At 47.4% G+C, this 23,426-nt stretch overlaps 1 protein-coding gene across 7 annotated transcripts in view; it reads left to right on the forward strand.

The window, feature by feature from the left end:
• Positions 1 to 17,273: 17,273 nt before the first annotated feature.
• The window catches only part of EZH2 (enhancer of zeste 2 polycomb repressive complex 2 subunit), an 81,655-nt gene continuing 75,502 nt past the window's right edge, over positions 17,274 to 23,426 (forward strand). For 4 of the 7 annotated variants that reach the window (XM_077491591.1, XM_077491596.1, XM_077491595.1 and 1 more), the window contains exon 1: positions 17,744 to 17,909. The gene's annotated coding sequence lies outside the window, so the exon portion shown is untranslated. Of the gene's footprint in view, positions 17,494 to 17,743; positions 17,910 to 18,068; positions 18,223 to 23,426 lie in introns of those variants that run through there. The other 3 variants (XM_077491594.1, XM_077491592.1, XM_077491593.1) reach the window with 3 other exon arrangements.

Here is a 23,426-nt window from a genome sequence, read left to right on the forward strand (position 1 = left end):
CTCTTCTGGGAGTATTCCAACACATTCCACATTATAAATACCCCCAACCATTACTGTTTTGCAGCAGTTTTAAAAGCCTTGTTCTAATTCTGGGATCACTATGGTAACTGTGTCCCGTGGCTCATCTCTGCTGCAGTTAGCCGCGATGTCCCAATGTTTACACCCCCTCCCTGTGACGTGTAAGATCACATGGGGTGTATCAGGAGACTAATATAGCGGGATCTCAGTGCTGTGCTGTGCTATACAGAGCTGATATGACAGACACAGCATACATCTTTGTGGGCTGACAGCACAAAGAGCGTGCCGTGAATCGGGTTAAAGATGTGCATGGAAAAATACAATTAGGGGGAAAACACTGCGCTATAGTTAGATGTATGTAAAGTAAAAGGCCACAACAGCCAAATCAGCAGCCAACACCAAAAACAAAGTCCAGCAAATAAAGTAATAAAAATAGTGTAGCGCTTCAATGGTAATAGATATAGTCAACATAAATTATAAGGATGATCATATAACAGAAATCATATGAATGATAAAGATGCCTAGAGAAAAAAAGTCCAAAATTGGGCACACATTCCACAATGTAGCTGGCACGGGGGTGACCGAACCGTCACAGAAGAGGGAGGAATCACACTAGGCGAATGTATTCATGCAAATCTGCTTGACTGTAAACATCAGGGAAAGTGGATAAATACTTCTTACCAACTCTGTTGGACTCACACAGTCGTATGACAGTTGAGTCGGAAAAGGCTTGAGGTCACAATCTGGGACCAAGGAGTATAAGGAGGGAGGTCTGTTGAGCTGATAAAGGAACTCCAAACGGCTGTATGCCCGATAATATATTTCTCAGATGGAACATCAAGGTTGTTTGTAGTCCAGCTCAGACGCGGCCCGTTGCACTGATACTCCAATCTCCCCCGAATGGGGAGGAAGATGATTGGGGGTTTAGACCAAAGAAACGGAAAAAGAGAAAAAAGGGCTCCACATGGTGCGGGTCAAACGGTATAAAAAATGGTAATTTATTGAAGTCAAAAGGTTATTAATGACTTTGTGATCACAAAAATAGAGTAAAATGAAATTAAAAGCAATGTGGGGTGCGTCTGAGCTGGACTACAAACAACCTTGATGTTCCATCTGAGAAATATATTATCGGGCATACAGCCGTTTGGAGTTCCTTTATCAGCTCAACAGACCTCCCTCCTTATACTCCTTGGTCCCAGATTGTGACCTCAAGCCTTTTCCGACTCAACTGTCATACGACTGTGTGAGTCCAACAGAGTTGGTAAGAAGTATTTATCTACTTTCCCTGATGTTTACAGTCAAGCAGATTTGCATGAATACATTCGCCTAGTGTGACTCCTCCCTCTTCTGTGACGGTTCGGTCACCCCCGTGCCAGCTACATTGTGGAATGTGTGCCCAATTTTGGACTTTTTTTCTCTAGGCATCTTTATCATTCATATGATTTCTGTTATATGATCATCCTTATAATTTATGTTGACTATATCTATTACCATTGAAGCGCTACACTATTTTTATTACTCTAAAGATGTGCATGCGCTGGTGACATCAGCAAATGCAACAGTACAGAGTACAAGAAAACGGAGCAAGCAAGATGACATTTGCATACAGCGATTTTAACTGTTTGTAGTGTTGATTGATATGGGCATAACTTGGGGGGAGAGTTTACTGCCACTTTAAGGCAAGCAAAAACCATGAAGAAAACACAACATATGAGATTACATGGATAAAAAAAAAAGTATGAAAAAAAAAGTGCAGACTTTAGCTGTGTTTTTAGTTCTTTAACATTTACTGGCTTCAATTTCTGTTCAAGAACTGGATTCTGTCAAAACTCTGAAATTCACAAATGGCAAATATGTTGTGCAGCAGGACTGATAAACTAGAAATATAACTATGTTAGAGTGTTACAGAACAGCAGTAGGAATTCTATGCATTACACCAAAGCTAACAGAATCGAGATTATTATTTTTTTTTAACCTTTCTATGATTTTAGGCCTGTACAAGTAGGATGTACCGTATATACTCGAGTATAAGCCGAGATTTTCAGCCTCTTTTTTGAGGCTGAAAGTGCCCCCCTCGGCTTATACTCGAGTCATCGCTGTCTGTCTGCCCGATCAGCGTGTCGAGCAGACAGACAGCGGCCATTCTAGGATTCAAAGGCCGCGCCTCCGTCTCCGCCTTCGCCTGTGATAGGCGGAACACTGAATTTCCCAGCAGTCTGTGTTCCGCCTATCACGGACGTCCTCTCATCCTCGTCCGTAGTATGAGGATGAGCGGACGTCCATGATAGGCGGACCACTGACTGCTGGGAAATTGAGTGTTCCGCCTATCACGGACATCCGATAGGCGGAACACTCAATTTCCCAGCAGTCAGTGGGAAATTGAGTGTTCCGCCTATCACCGACGGAGGCGCGGCTTTTGAATCCTAGAATGGCCACCGACGAAGAGCTGCGGGACGGGCCGGGACGCAGGCCGGGACGGGACGCAGGCCGGGACGGGACGCAGGCCGGGACGGGACGCAGGCCGGGACGGGACGCAGGCCGGGACGGACACAGGCTGGACGGACACAGGCAGGCTGGACACAGGTAGGCTGCACGGACACACACACACACACACACACACACACACACACACACACACACACACACACACACACACACACACACGGATGCATGCACACACAGGGATGGATGGACACACACGGATGCATGGACACACACACACACACACACACACACACACGGATGCATGCACACACACAGGGATGGATGGACACACACACACACGGATGCATGGACACACACACACACACACGGATGCATGGACACACACACACACGGATGCATGGACACACACAGGGATGGACGACACACAGGGATGGACAGGCATGTCTCACCCTCGGCTTATACACGAGTCAATAATTTTTTCCAGTTTTTTGGGGGTAAATTGGGGACCTCGGCTTATATTCGGGTCGGCCTATACTCGAGTATATACGGTAGGTTATGGAAATCCCACTACCCTTATTTATTTATTGTAACTGTGTTTTTAGCTCAGTCTAAACTCCAGACCTTTCTCTGCTGATGCATACAGGACCTAATGTGAACTTGCTGCTCATATATCATGTATGAAGTACCCAAACTGGTCACGGGATTATTACTCTCCAGAGCAGAGGAGCCATTAGGAATATGGCCTGCAGCTCACATTCAATTTATGAAGACAAGCCAAAGCATTGTGATCCCTGAACAGTGATATGTTTTATGCCAGTGGCGCTCAACTTAGCCAAGATCCTAAAACAGCCATAACATGTTACACGACATATATTGTAATCACATATTTAACCAATTCGGCCCCAGAAGATTTTACCCCCTTTTCTGACCAGAGCACTTTTTGCGATTCGACTGCATCGCTTTAACTGACAATTGCGCGGTCGTGCGATGTTGCGCCCAAACAAAATTTACATCCTTTTTTTCCACACAAATAGAGCTTTCTTTTGGTGGTATTTTGATCACCTCTGCGGTTTTTATTTTTTGCACTATAAACAAAATAAGAGCGACAATTTTGAAAAAAAGCAATAATTTTTACTTTTTTTTAAATATCCCCCAAAAATATATAGAATTTTTTTTCCTCAGTTTATGCTGATATGTATTCTTCTACATATTTTTGGTAAAAAAAAAAAAAAATCACAATAAGCGTACAATGATTGGTTTGCGCAAAAGTTATAGCGTTTAGAAAATAGGGGATAGTTTTGTGACATTTTTATTATAACTTTTTTTTTACCAAAAATATATGACGGCGATCTGCGATTTTTATCATGACTGCAACATTATGGCAGACACGTCGGACACTTTTGACACTATTTTGGGACCATTGTCATTTATACAGAGATAAAAATAGGATTTTTGTACTCTCCGTAAAATCCTTTTCTCTGAAGTTCACTGACTGACACAGCTCCATTAATCTTGACTATAGGGTTGTTACGCCACCTTCAGGAGAGGACTAGGCAGAACTTGTTATACATGTGAAAAAACACAACTTTACAGTTCTGCCCAGGGGGCGGTCCCTTCAGTAACATCCCCTCAGCCTGCCTCCTGCAGCCCAGTACGTCAACAAGCAGTATAACGTAAATCAATAGGAGGGGAGGGTGCTGTGTCAGTCAGTGAAATTCAGAGAAAAGGATTTTACGGTGAGTACAAAAATCCTATTTTCTCTTTCGTTCACTGACTGACACAGTTCCATTAACCTTGACCATAGGGAGGTCCCCAAGCAGTGTCATAACGAGGGGTGGGAACAGCATAAAAAAAACTTCACCCACAACCAGAAGTGCTCCGTAACAAAGAAGTCACCCCCTATCTAGCCGCATCAGAACTTGCGGTCAACAATGCAACCGTGCATTATACTCAAAGTAACTGTATTTTCTTTAAACAGAAAAAGGAGTGCAGAATTTCAACATTACACAGCCGCCTGCAAAACTTTGCGGCCAAAGCAGGCATCAGATGATGCGCTTACATACACTCTGTAGAATTTGGTAAAATTGTGAACGAAGGACTAGTCGCCGCCTTACCCACCAGAGCCACTGACACTCAATGTCGGAAGCCCAAGAGGCCACAACTGCACCGGTGGAATGGGTCGTGACAGGAAAGGGGGGCACCTGCCCCTTCAAGGCGTAGGCCTGTACCACATCGGGCTGATCCACCTGGAAATGGTGGTTGACGAGATCGCCATACCTCTTTTTCGGACCAGCTACCAAAACGAATAGAGAGTCTGACTTCCGAAAGGGAGCCGTGGCAGACAAATATATCCTTATAGTGCTGACCATGTCCAGGGAATAAAGGGCCACCTCTCTGTGTCGGTTTAGGACACAGAGATGGTAACCCAATATCTTCATTGATGTGGAACGTCGAAACCACCTTCGGCAGAAAAGAAGGTTGCGGACGCAACACCACCTTATCCTCATGGATAACCAGATAGGGCGACTTGCAAGACAAGACAATTCCGAACCCCTCCTGGCCGACGTAATGGCCACTAGAAAGCCCAATTTCTGGGAAAGGGTCAACAAGGGAATTTCTCAGATGTTCTAAAACGATGGTTTCTGAAGCACTGAAAACACCAGGTTCAGATCCCACGGGGGTAACGGTGGATGCCCCAGAGAAACTACATGTCGAACCCTGAGAACCAAAGTGCTCACTAGAGAGTGAGACGCCAGGGGTCACTGAAAAAAGGCAGCCTAGGCTGATATTGGTCCTTTAATGGTGCTTAAAGGCAATTTCTGGTCTACTCCTCGCTGTAGAAAGAGCAGGATCCTGGAAACGGAATAAGTGCGCAGACACCATCCTTTCTCCTCACACATAGAGATGTATGCCTCCCAGGTACGACAGTATATCTTCCGAGAAGAAGATTTCTGTGCTCTCAACATAGTTGAGATCACCGAGTCCGATAGGCTTCGGTACCTTAGCACCTGGCTCTCAACAGCCATGTCGTTAAAACCAGCGATGGTAAAACAGGATGGAGAATCGGACCTTGACACAGAAGGTCCTCTCGCACTGGCAGTCGCCAGGGAGCCTTCGCAACCATGCATACTAGGTCGGCGCATCAGGGATACCGAGGCCATCCGGGACAATCGGTATTACTGGAACCCCCTCGGCCTCCACTCTGCGGAACATTCGCGGTAGTAGCTCTAGTGGAGGAAAGTCGTAGATCAGTCGGTACTAATCCCATGGAGCCACCAGCGCGATTGACGAGTCTGCCCAAGGATCTCTTATCCTGGAATACGAATCTCGGCCTCTTCCGATTGAGACGGGAGGCCAGAAGATCCACGTCTGATGTGCCCCATCGCAGGCACAGTAGCCTGAACATCTCTGGATGCAATGTCCATTCTCCTGGGCCCAGCATCTGGCGACTTAGGTAGTCCACCTGCCAGTTTTCTACTCCCGGGAAGTAGATGGCCAACAAGGCCGGTACCTGTTGCTCTGTCCACTGAAGGATGTGAGCGACCTCCCGTTCTGCAGCAGAGCTTCTTGTTTCTCCTTGATGGTTGACCTATGCCACCACCGTGGCGTTGTCTGACCTGATTGGACGGCCTCGTAGTCTCATCGACCATGTGGAGAGGCAAAGCCTGATCGCTCGGAGTTCGAGCACATTCCTCACCCGACCAGAGACTCTGGGTCGACTGTACTCCCAGTACTCCACCCCAGACGGTCAGGCAGGTTTCTGGTTTGATCACAGTCCAATGCAGAGGTAGGAACTACATCCCGGACCAAAGTGCCGGGGACCTCAGCCACCAAAGCAGGGAGTCCCTGACTGACTCACCTGAATCTGCGGATCCAGGGATAACGGAGATATGTCCCACTTTGTCAATATCTCCTTCTGCAAGACTCTGGTGTGAAACTGGGCGTACGGTACCGCCTCGAGGGAGGCCACCATGAGGCCCAGAACTTGCATGCAGAAACACAGCGATGACCACCTGTGCTTCAGCGATAGTTTTAACACGGCTCTGAGAGTCTGCAGTTTGTCTGAAGGGAGAAAAACTCTCGCTTCCATGGAGTTCAGCAGTAAGCCTAGGTACTCCGAGTGCTGAATCGGTATGAGCACTGACTTTTTTAGGTTCAACAGCCACCCAAATTCCTGCAGGGTTTGCCACATCCTCTAATTCTGAGGTGGAAGCTGCTCTCAGAAGGAGATCGTCCAGATAACCTACGATTGCGATCCCGCATTGTCTCAACAACGCCAAAATCGGAATCAATACCTTGGTGAAGACTCGGGTGCTGAAGCCAAATCAAAGGGGAGAGCCACAAACTTGTAGTGGGCTACCCCGACTGCAATTCGCAGAACCCTCTGATGCCTGAGGCATATGGGTATGTGCAAGTATGCATCCTGGATGTTCAAAGACGCCAGGGGGTCCCCTTGATGGGGTGCAGCAACTACCGAGCGAGCCGATTCCATTCTGAACCTCTGCACTTTAACAAAGCAATTGAGGTTTTTAGGTCCAAGATTGGATGTACCCCTTCCTTTTGGGGACTACAAACAGATTGGAGTAGAACCCCTGGAACCTTTCCGACACCAAAACAGGCACTATCACCCTGTGGCTTAGCAGGTCCCATATTGTCTCCATGGGGCCTCCCAGCAGCCGGGATAGGGACGCTTTCGTCCCTCAGAGGTTGTCCTGTTGGACTGGGAGCGTTTAGCCGAAGTCCCGGACGGATGAAAAAATGTCTATTGAGCGGAAAATGAGGGCCCTTGCCTGCGGCTTGGCTCCTTAGTCTTCCTAGCCTGTGGGAGCAAGGTACTCTTCCCATCTGTGACATTCTTAATAATGTCATCCAACGAGGTTCCAAAGAGCCACTCACCAAGGAAGGGTAGATCCGTTTCAGCTTTTTTTAGATGCTTGGTCCGCCGACCAGCATTTCAGCCAAATCAGGCTCCTCAGCACCACTGCTGACACTGAAGCCCTGGATAGCAGAGGAAGCGTATCCAGAGCCACGTCCCAAACATACTTAAGACCGTGCACTAACTGGTCTGCTAGTTCCACGCAGACGGGAGTAGCCTGCTGCTCCTCCAATTTGCGGTGCTAAAGTTTTGCCCATTCAGTAAGTGTCTGCAACACAAGAGTTGTAAATGAACTTATCAAAATAAGTCAGATACGAAAACACCTTAGGTGTACAGGCTGGCTTACGGGACTCAAAAAGGACCACTACTGCAGCAGAAGGACCTGCTGTATCCTGATCTTTAGGGTATCACGCACAGCTGTAATAAGTGCTCCAACTAGTGCTTTTCTTGCACAGATGGGGACTCATCCTCACTGTCCAATCGGTCCTGGTCAGCGTCACCTGAAACTAAAGAGCAGGGGCCACCATTCTCAGCGTGGGCCGAATCTGCATCAGAGCTCTTTCCGGATGACGGGGGGAGGGGCCGCTTTCTACCACCTTTGCGCCCGCACACCGCCACCACCCTGGCAACAAACGTTTTCAGGACCTCCGATAAGGCGTCCAAAGGCACTGCAATGTTTGCAGATGAGCCGGTTGCCATTGCAGGGAGTAAGGGGAAAGAAACATCAGTTTCTGAAGCCATACTGACCCACCCTGTCTGCCACCCTTGGGGACGTAGGACAGGTGCACAGTCCCACCCTCCTAGCTGCTGCAGACTAAGGGGCCCCCACCGCAGGGCACCCTGACCGAGTTCTGCGCCAATCAGCTACTAGAGCCTGTGTCCTGTGTCAGCTCCCAGGTGTCCTGAGTGAAAAACCGCACTGTTCTGAGCCTCTGGAACCAGCGCTGAGCATAAAAACCGCACTGGACTACAACAAAATGGCAGCCGGGCATCCAATATAAAGGACATAATCACAGGGAAAATGGGCACCAAACTACAGTAAAATGGTTCCTGACCATGCTTTCCACTGAGTCACACCAAACATGGCCGACAAACAACTGTACACAGAGAAGGACAGTGAAAAAGACAGAGAAAACGGCGGCAGAACATCGCTATGGGGATCAGCATGTGCAGACCTCCAGACACCCAGCAGGGAGACCACAGACACCCAGGGACACAGCCACCCAGGGCAGCCCCCCATCCAAGATGAGAGCCCCCCAGGGGACCCCTGGCTATAGACAAACACACCGCTCAGCAGCCCATCATGCAGCATCTCACACGGGGGGGGGGGGGGGGGGGGGGCGGGGCGGGGGAGATAGGGACAGGGAGAGAAGAGAGGGAGGAGAGGGACCCCTGAATCGACCTCCTAGGGAATGCCCAGCTGCTCAACCCCGCCGAGGCAGGGAGAGCTGTACTTACCATCCGGACGAGCTGGGAATATTCCATCACAGACCCACTCCCAAAGAGTATGGGGTGGCTGCTGGCCACGGCACACTGTGACTCAGACATCGGTAGCCTGGTCATATGTGTGCCCTGGAGCATTGCGCTCACTGGCCATCCCTGGAGCCTGAGGGGCATGTCGTGGCCGACCCAGCGCGTAGCTATGGTCTGCACATGCTCGATGGCCAGGCTGGGGAGACTACAAGGATAAGGGTATCCAGCCTGTCGCCCAGCCGGCTGTTAATAGTAGATCACAGGATCCAAAATCTTGCGCAAAAGACAAACTTCTGCAAAAAATCATAGGACCGATGGGGACGCAGGGTTCCTATGTCCATCTCCTTCACTAGGCAGAAAAAAACTGAGCTGCAGGAGGCAGGCTGAGGGGATGTTACTGGAGGGACCGCCCCCTGGGCGGAACTGTAAAGTTCTGTTTTTTTTACATGTATAACATGTTCTGCCTAGTCCTCTCCTGAAGGTGACGTAACAACCCTATGGTCAAGATTAATGGAGCTGTGTCAGTCAGTGAACAAATGAGAAAATGCACTGATTACTGTGTAAGTGACACTGACAGGGAAGGGGTAAAACAGTAGGGGGCAATCAAGTTAAGTGCGTCCTAGGGAGTGATTCTAACTGTGGGGGGGATGGGCTACCACTCACACGACAGCGATCACTACTCTTGATGACAGGGAGTGGTGATCTCTGTCATGTCACTAGGCAGAACAGGGAAATGCCTTGCTTACTTAGGCATCTACTTGTTCTGTGGCTCCATGACACGATCGCTGGGACACCGCCGGACATCGAGTTCCCGGGTCCCGCGGGGACGGTCACGCTGTACGCGGCTGGCACGCGCCCGCTAGCCCCGCCAATTAAAGGGGACATACAGTTACGCCCATTTGCCCACCGCTGCCATTGTGCCAACATATATATGCGTGCAGCAGTCAGCAAGTGGTTAAAGTGGTTCTAAAGGCAGAAGGTTTTTTATTTAAATGCATTTAGATAAAAATCTTTCAATGTGCAACAGCCCCCTTAATACTTACCTGAGTCTAAATCCAGCAATAGTGCACGAGAACCTCGGCTGCCCGGGACTCTCCCTCCTGATTGGCTGAGACACAGCAGCAGGTGCCATTGGCTCCCACTGCTATCAATCAAAGTCAGTGAGACAATGAGGAGAAAGAGGGGGCAGGGCCGAGCCGCAGCTCTGTGTCTGAATGGACATAGAGCAGCGGCTCAGCTCGGGTGTCCCTGTATCAAGCTGCTTGCTGTGGGGGCACTCTGCAGGGGGGAGGGGCCAGGAGTGCCAACATAGGACCCTAGAAGAGGTGGATCCGGGCTGCTTTGTGCAAAACCATTTCACAGAGCAGGTAAGTATAACATGCTTGTTATTTTTACACACAAAAAAAAAGTTAATATCGCTTTAAATCAGAACTCCAGCTTTTGATACTCTTTACATAGTTTGTTTAGGCCAAGCTGGCCTAAACCATCTGTGTCCCTCACTAATGTGAGGCAACTGGATGTCCTGTATAAACTGTATGTAGCTGAGGCTAAAGACAGCATACTGCACTGTGTTCCGGGTTTGAAATGAGACCTTTCTGTCTCATACCCAGAACACATTAGACTCTATCTGATCGATGCTCAGCCATTCAGAGAAAGTGATGTATTCTAGCAATGGATACAAAGATGCAGATCTTCCGCTGATTGGCTGAGTCAGAGAGGTGGGCTGGTGATGTCACAACCTCTGACTGCATGGCTGAGCGCTGATCAGATGGACTCTAATGCAGTGTATCTCAAACTTATTGTCTTGCGGCGCACCAAAAAGATCTAAAGATGTTCATGGCACACCTGAAAAGATTTTACATTTTTTGTGGTGAACAACTTATTTATTTTTACATGTATATTTCATTTTATATGTAATGTAAAGGATGTACCTGCTTTTGGGAGCAAATTAGATTGAAGCGAGCCTCCAAATTCGACAAACGGAACAAACAAATGCAACGATCTCTATTACAATATAATACGAGTGATCAAGTTCTCCCGAGATATTGCAAAAGTCTTGTGTTATGGAAGGAACCAATGAATGACAGAGGTTGTGTTTTTATATGGGACTTCTTTAACTTTTGCGACATTGATTTACCATTTAATGTTTCAAAATGCTAGCAATTTTACTCCCAAGGCACCTCTGCAAGTCTCACGCGGCACACAGTTTGAGTGTCACTGCTCTAATGTGTTCTGAGTTTGAGACAGGAAGTCTCGGGTCGAACCTGGAACACAGTGCAGTGTGCTGTATGTAGCCGCAGCTACATATAGTTTATACCGCACATTCAGCAGCCTCACATGTTAGTGAGGGACATGGTTTGTTTGGGCCAGCTTGGCGGGAGTTCAGCTTAAAGGCCCCTTGCAGATGGGGCAGACTCCGTCGAGCGGATGCGCTTGCTCAGGGGGGATCCCCTATGCAGAGCGGACACTGACACAGCCTGCTGTTCTATATGGGCGGGTTGGATGGAAACGGACCAGCTGTCTGAACGGATGGGGAACGGATCACCATCTGTCTGACGGGATCGGATCCCGATGACTGTCAGCTTGGTCCGCCAGTGTGAAAGGGGCCTAAGGAAAATGGTCACCTAGATTTGGCGGTTACTGCCAGGTGTTTTTTTAACCTTAATGCACAGGATGCACTAAGGTGAAAAAACACAAAGGTTTACAACCCTTTTAAAGTGGTTGTAAACCCATAGGGAAAAAAAAAAAAGCAACCTGCAAGGCAAAGGCATAATGAGCTAGTATGCATAGCATAGTGGCTGTCTTTTTGTAAATATCTCCTAAACCGTGTTTTTGTTTTTTGGATAAAAATAACAAACATGTCTATACTAACCTGCTCTGTGCAATCGTTTTTTACAAAGCAGTCCGATCCTCTTCTTCTAGGATCCCTCATGGGTGCTCCAGTCCCCTCTTCTAAATCGTATGTCCCCATGGAAAGCCGCTATCCCTGGGGTCACCCATGTGGGCTTGCTCCCGAGTCCCACTGCTGTGTCCATTGACACAGACAGCGGGCTTCAGCCCCCCGCCCCCCCATGTCACAGGATTTGAAAGACATTAGTGTAAGCAAATTTCTCCTGCTGCTATCAATCTGTCCAATGAGGAGAGAGACAGCAGCTGGTGCCACTGTGCTCATGCACACATCGCTGGATCGGATTTGGCTCCAGTAAGAGAAAGGGATGGGGGCTCTGGGGGGGAACTGCAGCACAGAAGGTTTTTCGCCTTAATGCATAGAATGCATTAGGCCCCATTCAAACCTCAGTGGTTTTTGCTTGAAGCTCTAAAATGCTCAACTAGCCAAATCCCATTCATTTCAATGGCCCCTGTTCACACCTGAGCGTTTTGTCCCCTGAAGCTCAAATAAAAGTACATGAGCTTCTTTTTGGCAGATTACAAGCGTTTTTGGCCTCACAGACATCAATAGAAATGCCTGACCTTGAGCGTTTAGTCTCTCATTTCTGCTCAAACAGCAGCTCTCCACCCCCTAAGGCTGGTCATACATTATACAATTTTCCTTTAGATTTACCAAAACCATATAACATAAAGGCAAATCTAAACAACTTCAATTTTGTATGTACTCAGACAGGCCCTTGCACTGCATAATTGAAGGTAAATCCAAAGGAAATAGAATAAGAAAATTATATAACGTATGGCCAGCTTAGATTCCTCTCCCTCTCCTCCCCTTAGTGCTTTCTATTGGCTAAACAAAAATGCAGAAAGCTGTAAAACACTTGTAACATGCTTCTAAAACGATTGTAAAAAAATTTGAAAAAAAATGCCAGTAAATCAATACGCTCAGGTGTGAATGGAGCCTTAAGGTGAAAACCCTTTAGGCTTTAGAACCCCTTTAATTCTGAAGAACAGTTGTAATGTTGTCACCTTCTGACCCCAACGTTAACTAAAGCCTCATACACACGATTGGACTTTGTACAAACTTTCCCGTGGATTTCTGTACAAAGGGCGTCGGCCGAGAACTTGTATTGCATACACAAGGCAGGACTTTTTCAGCCAACTTTCACCAAATCACGTGGTTTTTCTGTTCTTTAACGCCACCTTTGGTCAACTTCTGTATTGTTGTCTGATCTTTTGCATTGCTTCTGAGCATGCGTGTTTGTACTTTGTACAAAAGTCCTATGGTTTTCTGTACACACGATCAGACTTTGCTCCATCTGACTTTTGTTGCCAGAAAGTTTGTCCGTTCGCACAGCCAACAAAAGTCTGATGAAAACCAAAAAAGTTTGTCCGTTGGAGCATACACACGGTCTGATGTTGCTCCAAAACAGCTAATTTGCATGTTTGTTGTCAAAATGTCAGATTGTGTGTACGGGCCTTAAGAAGCATCTACTAGTACTTGTGAAGATGTGATATTGTGAGGTGGGGTCCTCCAGACCTTCTCACAAAACTCTGAGCGTCTTTCTGCTGTACTGTCCTTGCACTTTGACCTCTGCCGTGTTCGAAATGCTTTTGTTGTTTTGAAAATGGCGCCATTGACTTCCAGGTAAACTAGAAGTAATGTCAGGTCATTACTTCCGGGTTACTATAGCTGATCTGGGCTTTGTCCTGCTCTCCAATCAGCCAATGAAGTGCCGACTGGTGGATTGGGACTTCTGGTGGGATGGGAGATACTGTTAAAGCTGTGTAAGGCGGTGGGGGGGGGATATCCCCTCCCACTATTTGTAAAAACAATCTAAAGCCGTACACATGGTTTGGGCCCCTTCTGCTAATTTCACGTTAGTAGAATTTTGGTGAGTGTTGATTCACACTTTTTTGTTAGGTTATTTTTATTTGGATAGCAGATAGCATCTCTAATTTAATTTCTGTTGTTTTTTTTCTGCACAATAAAAAAATTGTGGAGAATAAAACTTGGCTATGTGTTTTTCTTCAAAACGCTTTAACTGACAAATGCGCGGTCGTTTGATGCTGTACCCAAACAAAATTTGCGTCTTTATTTTTTTTTACCACTAATAGAGCTTTCTTTTGGTAGTATTTGATCACCTTTGCGGTTTTTATTTTTTGTGCTATAGACAAAAAAAAAAGAGTGACAATTTTGAAAAAAAACAAACATTTTTTTTACTTTTTGCTATAATAAATATCCCCAAAAGATTTTTTAAAAAACAAATTTCTTCATCAGTTAAGGCCAATATATATTCTTCTACATATTTTTGGTAAAAAAAATGCAATACGTTTATATTGATTGGCTTGCGCAAATGTTATAGCGTCTGCAAACTATGGGAAAGATTTATGGCATTTTTATTATTATTATTTTTTACTAATAATGGACGTGGTTCCATTGTTGGAAGGGGATTGTCTGTTAACAGACTGCTGTCCTAATTTCTTACCGTTAGTACACTCCTTTAGACAAGCGTTTTCCAATTTTCGGCCAACAAATGTTGGACGCCAGGCTAGTAAATTTTCGTGCGGAAAACGGCTCCATGTCTGATTTTCGGATGGTCAGTACACAAATCCGTAAAGCAAAAGTCAAAAGTACAAATACGCATGTTCGGAATCAATGCTCACCAAACACGCGATTAGCAGAAGGGGCCCAAAAGGTGGCGCTCAAGAGCTGAAATTCCTTGTAGTACGTCACTACATTCGTGTTTGTGGCACAACAATTGTGTAATGTTAGTATGCAAGACAAGTTGACAAAAATCAGATGCTCGGTTGGCCAAACAATCGTACCGTGTGTATGTGGCTTTAACACTAGTTAGGAGATAGGATTGCTTTTACAAGAAGGCTGACCTTTGGCTCCAAAAAAAAAAAAAAGGTACAACCATCTAAAGTCTAGTGACGCACCAAGTATGCAACTGCTCAGCAAGTGGATAACCACTGTATTCTCTCGGCAGGGACATCCCCCCCCCCCCCCCCCGCGCTGGGAGAACACAATACCTCTGTGGGAGAGGTTCAGTGTTAATGGGGGAAATGGAGGGCGTGGCAAAACGCGTTTCCTGTGCACTTTATCACATGTTCCAGAAACGCCGGGAGTGAATAGAGCCTAAAAATAATCTGAAGGGAGGTGGAGCCGCTACAGAGAGAAGTGAAGATCCTCTTTAAAGTGTATGTTCACCTTTACTTAAAATCTGTAAGGTGAACTTACCCTGGACCTCCTCCCCATTGCACCCGGCCCCTCAGTACCTGAGGGCTTTTGTCCTGTCAAAAAGCTGCTACCCATCAGAATATGTAACGGAAGTGACGTTTCGGCACGGCCATCTTGGTACACTCGCCCTCGCCCGCAGTAAGCCTACAGTCGAACATCTTTTTACACTCACTGAAGTTTTACCAGTAAACTGAGCTTACACAGTCAAATACAGTATTTGGAAGTCTGTGTGACTTTTGATGTTGAATTTTAAAAGCATTGGTGAGCCTGCTGATCTCACAGGTTTGCTAATCTGACAGAACACTGCTGCTTTTATAAATTCCACATCAAAACAGTGTCGCAGACTTCTAAATACTGTATTTCACTATATAAGCTCAGTTTACTGGTAAAAGTAAGTGTGAAATGCAAGACTACAGTGGGTGTAAAAAGATGTCCTTGTGGCGACTTCAGACTGTAGGCTAAAGCTCCATATACACTATCAGATTTTCTGCTGATTTTTGTCTTCAGATTTACCAAAACCATGAAGTGCAAGGGCCTTCCTGATTGCATACAAATTGAAATTCCTAAGGTTTGACCTCATATTATACAGTATGGTTTTGGTAAATCTGAAGGAAAAAAATCAGCAGAAAATCTGATTGTGTGTATGGGGCTTTAGTGTGGCCGAGTGCAGGGTGTACCAAGATGGCCGAGACGGAACGTCACTAAGGTTGCATTTTCTGATGGGATGGCTTTCTGAACACCGCAATGACACATCGTATAACCGATTTACCAGTCCGAGGATTTGAAATCCCCGCAGCTTTCTCTCCTCTTCTCCAGCGCTGACAGGGCGGGCTACGCAGGTTCTGTTTGGTCAGCGCCGCCCAAAGAGAATGCCTCCTATCCGTACCTTTTACGAGGTACGTTTAGGAGATTAAGCTGCGGGGGGATTTCTGATCTCTGGACCGGTAAAGCGGCTTTATGATGTGTTAGGGGGTCCAGCAGTGGTATCACTAGGGGGTGGCTTTTGGGGCTGTAGCCCTAAATCTGGGGGAGTCCCCAAGGGGAGGGGAGGCTCTCTGGGGACCCTGATGCCAGGGGGGGCTTTTTGGGGGCCCTGATTTTAAGGGAGAGGCTCTCTGAGGACCCTGATGCCAGGGGGAGGCTCCACGTAGACCTTAATGTAAAGGGGGCTCTCTGGGAACCCTGATGTAAGTGGTGGGCTCTCTGGGAACCCTGATGTAAGTGGGGGGCTCTCTGGGGGCCCTGATGCAAGTTGGAGGGTCTCTGGGGACCCTGATAAAAGTGGGAGGCTCTCTGATGTAAGTGGGGCGGCTCTATGGGGACCCTGATGCAAGTGGGAGGCTCTCTGGGGACTCTCATGTAAGGGGGGCTCTCTGGGGACCCTGATGTAAGGGGGGCTCTCTGGGGAACTTGATGCAAGTGGGAGGCTCTCTGGGGACCATGATGTAAGGAGGGCTCTCTGGGAACCCTGATGTAAGTGGGGGGCTCTCTGGGAACCCTGATGTAAGTGGGGGGCTCTCTGGGGACCCTGATGTAAAGAGGGCTCTCTGGGAACCCTGATGTAAGTGGGGGGCTCTCTGGGGGCCCTGATGCAAGTTGGAGGGTCTCTGGGGACCCTGCTGAAAGTGGGAGGCTCTCTGATGTAAGTGGGGCGGCTCTATGGGGACCCTGATGCAAGTGGGAGGCTCTCTGGGGACTCTCGTGTAAGGGGGGCTCTCTGGGGACCCTGATGTAAGGAGGGCTCTCTGGGGAACTTGATGCAAGTGGGAGGCTCTCTGGGGACCCTGATGTAAGGAGGGCTCTCTGGGAACCCTGATGTAAGTGGGGGCTCTCTGGGGACCCTGATGTAAGGGGGGCTCTCTGGGATATATACACATGTATATATTACTGTATATACGTGTATGTCTGCCCAAGCATATGACTTTCTTTGCTACAATGCTTAGTTTGGGCTCTAGCCCCAGATCTTTTGTAGACCTAGCAACGTCCCGTCCAGTGTAAATTCACTTTCCAGGTTTTTCGGTAAAGGTGAACTTGCCCTTTAAGTTTTCATACCTGACTAGATATTTTTTTTTTTTTCAATTAGTTTAGTATGACTGTAGCTTTCGCATTGTGTATAGAGGTCGCCGTTATGTGTCAGTGTATGGACGGCTCAGGACTTCACCTGGTAGAGCGGACTTGTGAATGAAGCGGAGCTCTCCACACACACAGGAAATCTATATTAACTCTCCCGCCTTCTCTATTGGCCGGCAGCGGCGGCGGGGACACGTCACGAACGCGTGCACGTCATGTGACCGCCAACAAGCCCGCCCACTCTACTACACATACCGACCGTTAACGCGGCCAACGTCCAGCGACAACTAAATTCAAATGAAAACCGCCCATTCCCTTCTCCCGCCTTTCCGGGAGACCGCGCGAAACGGCGTTTTACTGAGCGGACACGAGCTGTCCGTGAGCCTCCATAAGTGAGCCCCCCTCCGCCGGTGTCTCACTCATTGTATAGCGCTCAGTTCCGTGTCACGGTACTTCGCGGGCTTGTGAGGTTTATTGTGAGGTGAGCGGAGAGGGACGAGTAAAGTTTGAGGGAAAAAGCCGGGCGGACGGGAGGCGGTGCGCGCCCCCGACGTACCCGAGACAGGAAAAGCAGAACAAAGAAGCCGGAGAGTGCACGACTACATGAGGGGGGATCGCTGGCGCCGGCTTCATTTCCCTCTCTGCTCTGCCATTGGGCGCCGAGTCTTCGGGCACCGCCGGAGCCACCAATGAGACGCCAGAGCCGAGGCGCCGGTGTGGGCGTGGCTGTAGCCGGGGGGGAAAGGGGTGGGCGGGGAGAAGGAGGATCAGGGAGGTTAGTTTGGCGCCCGGGACCCGGCGCTGCTGAGTGAGCTCGGCCGGCATAGACATTCACTGGGGGAAAGGTGGAGAGCCCGGGGAACAGAAGCACCGGAGGAGGCGGGAACCGTACGTACGGTAATTGACGACTGACCCCCTTATCTGCTTGTTGTACTTGCTGTTGTATGGGCCCTGTGTGAGTGCAGGCGAGGACAAAGGGGCCGCCCCCAGCCAGGGAGGAGGAGGGGCTCCGGACACCAGAGGAGGGAGGGGGGCTCCGGGGATAGGGTCAGTCTGGGGACAGGTGAGTCCCACAGCACCCAACTTTCCGGGCTCCGGAGGGACACCTGGCCGGGACACATGGGTTCAGGGGGACAACTTCATTCATCCCTGGGACAGCTGTGCCGGGGACACGAGGGACATCCCCCAACCAGCCCCACTGACTGACCGGGTAACAGAGCTCCCCCTACCGGCCAACACCGGGAAGAGGCGCTTCTCTCTACAGGGAAAACTTTGTTTTTACTTTCTTTAGTTTTGGATAGAATGGAGAGGGGTTAGAACCACTGTCAGGGTTGTGTTGACTGTGTCCCCATTAGAGAGATTCACCCACCTTTTTCCTTTCCTCCTCACTGTGGTGGCATTTCCTCTTCCGGTTTTGACTGTAGGACAGGAAGTGAAGGGAAATCTCATGTGGGGGTGGGGGGCTGGTCATGACCTTAAAGCAGAATTCCACCCAATTTTGAGAGGTGGTCTTAAACAACGGAGTGCCTCTCCACCTCTCGTTTTTGGATATTAAAAAAAATATATATATAATTTACTTTCTAACTTAACTTTTTTGGAAGTCTTTCCGATCCAACCAGGCCACGGCCGAGGATGTCACATCCTCTTCTGCGGTGATGCCCCCCCCCCCCCATTGTCTTCTGGGACGTGTGTGTCCCAGAAGACAAGCTGACCATTCACAAAAGCACTGCAAATGCGGAAATCGGCAGTGAAGCCGCAAGGCTCCACTGCTGGGTTCCCTTAGTTGGAATGGCGTCGCCTGCGCCCGATCTGATGGATTTGGGGGGGGGGGGGGCATACAGTGTTTGCAGCTGCTGACTTAAAAAAAAAAATTATTTTGGCTGGAACACCACTTTAAAGAGGAAGTTAATACCTGATGGGTTTACTTCCTCTTTGTTTCCCTGCAATGGTAAAGTATCACATAGTAGCCCATTATGTGTCACTTACCTCACACAGGCGGCTGCGATGTCACCGCTGTCCCCTCTTCTAGGGAGCGTCTATCTTCTTTCTGGGTAGCGTGGCTCAGACACTGTGATTGGCCGGAGGTGTGATTAAGTCATTCCTGTGCATGTGAACCACCACTAACGGCATATTGCAGTTAGCAGCAGCATGCTCAGTGCACCTGCGCGTCGCTGCACAGTAGACCGCGTTGCCCGTCTCTTTGCAAATATCTCTTAAACTGTAGGTTTAGGAGATTTCCTGGACCTACAGGTAAGCCTTAATCTAGGTTTATATGTAGGTCAAAGTGGTCTGTAAGGGTTTACAACCACTTGAAGCTGGATACACACTATACAATTTTCTTTTAGACTATCGTTTTTTTTTTGTTTTGTTTTCCCTTTTTAGATTTACCAAAACCATGTGAGGCCAAACCTTCAGTTTGTATGCAATCAGGCAGGCCTTGCACTACGTGGTTTTGGTAAATCTAAAGGAAATCGGACAACAAAAGTTGTATAGTGTGTATCCAGCTTTACTCTAATGGTGGGGGAAAAAAACATGTTTTAACTTCTTTAGTTCTTCTTTAAAGTTTAAAACAGAAAATCATAACACAGGACTAAAACCCATAGATTTGGGCTCCATGTACTGGTAGTAGTGTTTTAAGAGCGTTACTGTTTTTATTGGCATTTTTGCAGTAAAAGATTTAAAAAAAAAAAGCTCCAACGCTATTAGGAGATTCTACAAAAACTTTTTTTTCTGTTTCTCTATGGTGACGCTCAAAAAATGCTAATAGCTTGAAGTATGTATGGATCCCTAGGATAACACTAGCTTCTAGAAGCTTAAAAAAACACCAATAACAGCTTTTAGAAGCTTAAATAAACAAAAAAAAACAAAAAACACGCAAGTGTGCTTGGCACTTTAGGTTTCAAAAAAAGTTAATTTGACTTGAAAGACATCTGTGTGGGTTCACGCACAGATGTCTGTCAAAATCGTCCCCCAAAAGTAGTGCAGAAACTACTTTTGGAAATTGGTGCTGCTGCTATAGGGGCGCTCATATTGGCAGCAGTAGGCTCCGGTTTGACCTGTCATATTGCGTGTAAAATCGCGCCGGTTTGCACAGGGGCTTAAGCACGGTTGCCAGTCAAATCTATTTAACTGCCTCCTGGCTCTTTAGGAGGCTCTAAATACCAACAAGCATTCTGATCATGTGATTGGCTGTCACAGCGGCCACTTGACCAGAAACCTCCAGATTGCAAGTATGCATCTGGAGCTTTTTGGTGCCTGTCAGTAACTGCTGGCAGTGCGTAGGGTGCATACTTTTGGCAAAGAGAGATTTTTACATAGGGCCGCATATGTGGCCTATTCTCTGCATTAAAGCCCACCTGCTGAGAGGCTGCATACATATGGCTGGCTGGTGGGAAGAGGCTAATGGTTCAAGTTACCTGTATTGGTTTAATGCACTTTTTATCAACCTTTTTAACAGAGGAACTTACTGAAAAAGTTTTACGCTCTTACTAAGGGTGAACTCGCTTAATAGTGCTGTGACATGTTTTATTGGTAAAACACCTGTCAACGCAAGGACACAGAAAACAATTGTCTTCTGTGTCTCATTCACACTGCAAGGCAGCATAAAGCTGCGCTAAAATGCAGACATGTTGCTTTTTATCGCATGGCACAGTGCATGCTCTGAGCTGTGATCTATTATATTATTTTTGTTGCTGATTAAAGTTGACGTGACCGCATATCCCTGTGTCTGAAAGCATGGGACGCAGACTTGTCTTACCAATCCAGAAGGCTAGTAAATGTAAAGATGATGGGTCGCCGCTATGCCAACCAGCCCAGGTGAGCAAACGATAAGGAGTAATTTCTCCCCACCCACCAGGGCTTGGTTATAGGCTAGGTTATGACAAAGGGGCACCCCCCCCCCCCCAGGGTGGGGCAAAATGCATCAGGTTGTGTGGTTTGCTGAAGACATGCAGACTGATGCCCCTCTATTGATTTTTTTTTTACCTGGGCTGCTCAGGAGTAGCAGCGAGTTTGCAGTGTTCTGAGCTATTTGTAGTTTATCTGATCGGATATTTTGTATACAGAATTAAATCCTTTTACCTGCAACCCTGTTTGACTTGCTTTGTGATTGTCTACAGATGCATTTTAATAAAGCTCTACTAAGTGGGCACATTCAGCATATTAATAGGACGTTTTTAAAGTTGCCCCTCAGGGAAATTTGATCTTACTTTGTACGGGCTTGATTCTTTAATCAGAAGATTTTCTTAAAGCGTAGTTCTGCCCGTCCCTTTAAAAATTAAGTCAACTGTAACTACTGACTTTTAATATTAGGATACTTGCCTGTCCTGGAGTCCGTTGATGTTTACATTGGGTGCTGCCGCAGCCATTGTGGGTAAAGGAACTTGGCAGTGTAGCCTATTCGGCTTCATGGTTGGGTCCCTACTGTGCATGTACGAAGTGTGCAGCTCTCACTGGCCCGGCAGAAGAATAGGAGGGGGGGTCGAGCTGCTGATGTAAGCTCCTGTGGGCCCGGTCTCCCGCAAGTGGACAGGGTACCTGTAAAAAAAAAAATAGGTAAGCGCTAACCCTCCCGAAGGTCCCAAATGTGGCCCCTGAGGGAGGAGGCATCGGCTAAGTGGAAGTTCCACTTTCAAGAAATTACTATAATTTTTTTTTTTGAGGGCTGTTTAAAAGCCGGCTATGGATGGATTAAACTTTAGCCAGTTCAACAGAAATGTAATTCGTCTATTTGCAGGCTTGATTTACTGAAGTCAATCTATTGAGCAGCTTGCTTTTTTTTTTTTTCTTTTTTTTTTTTTTGTACGATCACAGTCTCTGGCTATAGCCTGCAGCAGTGATCATTGTGTTCTGATGGCGGGGAGACCTGATGCTGTCGGAATACAATAGCTCAGTGGGAGGCATTTCCCCATCAACAGATCAGTGTTGATGGGGGAATTGAGTGAATTTCTTTCCTTCAACCTGTGGAAGAAGGAAAGAAAATGGTATGAGTTAGTTTACACAAGGCAGCAACTGATCATGCAGCTTTATGTGAAAGCGCTCCATATTTCAACACAGGTTACATTTTATTGACATTTGTTATGCAGATGGGAAAAGTGGCTTTATACTTTTAGATGTCAGGCTGATGAGAGATTCTTGTCCTTCAGCACTGAACAGGAAGTAAGTTGTATGTGGGAAATATTGCTCTGAAATATAACATGTGAATGTTATTAATAGTTCTGTATACTCCAATTTTTATGAATATTTTTGGTTTTCTGTCCCAAAAGTTGTCTGTGACCCTGTAAGTAGCCTTTCGTTTAAGTGGCAGTTTTCACTGAACATTTGTTATTCCAAAGGTAAACTCCATTTTGCACCCACATTTAGGCTGGGTTCACACTGCTGTGATGCGGAAACGCTGCAAATCTACTGCATCGCATGCCTCCTGGCGGCAGTTCACACTGCCCTATGCGAACTGCTGGGAGTGTCAGTGAAGAGTTAATGACGCCTCCAAATCAGTTCGCATATCGCAGTGGGATCTGCAAACTCGGACAGGAATCGGATCGCATGGTGTGAACACCCATGCGATCTGATTCTGCTGCGGACCAAAAAAGGGTCCTGTATGAGTTTGGGCCGGATGCAATGCAAATTCAGCCATACTATCTGTATGGCTGAAATTGCATCACACAGAGATTGCATGTGATTTGCAGTACGGTGCAAATCACATCCGATCTCGTACACCGCCGCAGTGTGAACCCAGCCTTGGGGTGTAATGTTTTACGAAGCACCTCACACCTGAGCCTGCCTCCCACCCACACCAGTGACTGTGTAAAGGTTCCTCTCCCTCCCCACAGCCACTGTCATTTTTTTAAATCGATGCAGTTCCCCAGCTGTGCCATTCATTCAGAGAGATGTCCAGCAGACAGACTTGTTATCAACTGAGTGCAGGTAATTGGGGCACTTGTAGTCCATTGATACTTCTCCCATCTCTCAAACTAAGATACATGCACAGTGTTGGTTTACACTTGTGCGATGCAGGAACCCTGCAAATACACTGCGGATTCCCACATCGCACCTGACTCACAAGGCAGTTCACACTGCCATATAGGGAAGGTCAATACACTGCAAACTGACAGTTCAGACATAAATTTGATTGCATGGATGTAAACACCCATGTGATCCAATTCCAGTGCGGACCAAAAAGTCCTGTGTGAGTTTGGTGCGAATTCAGCCAAACAATCTCTATGGCTGAAATTGCATTGCATGGGCATCGCATGTGTTATGCGGTGCAAATCGCATGCATTCTCGCACCATGCACTAGTGGGAACCGGTGTTCTGCCCAATTGAGTCCGACCATCGATATGTGTCCGTTCCGTACTGCGCATGCGCAGTACGGAGCAGACGAAGCTTCGGAAAATCTCCGAAGCTGAACGGCGCCTG

The sequence above is a fragment of the Lithobates pipiens genome, unplaced genomic scaffold, assembly GCF_037356315.1.
Source record: "Lithobates pipiens isolate NorthernLeopardFrog02 unplaced genomic scaffold, aLitPip1_a1.2 Scaffold_19, whole genome shotgun sequence".
Lineage (NCBI taxonomy): Eukaryota > Metazoa > Chordata > Amphibia > Anura > Ranidae > Lithobates > Lithobates pipiens.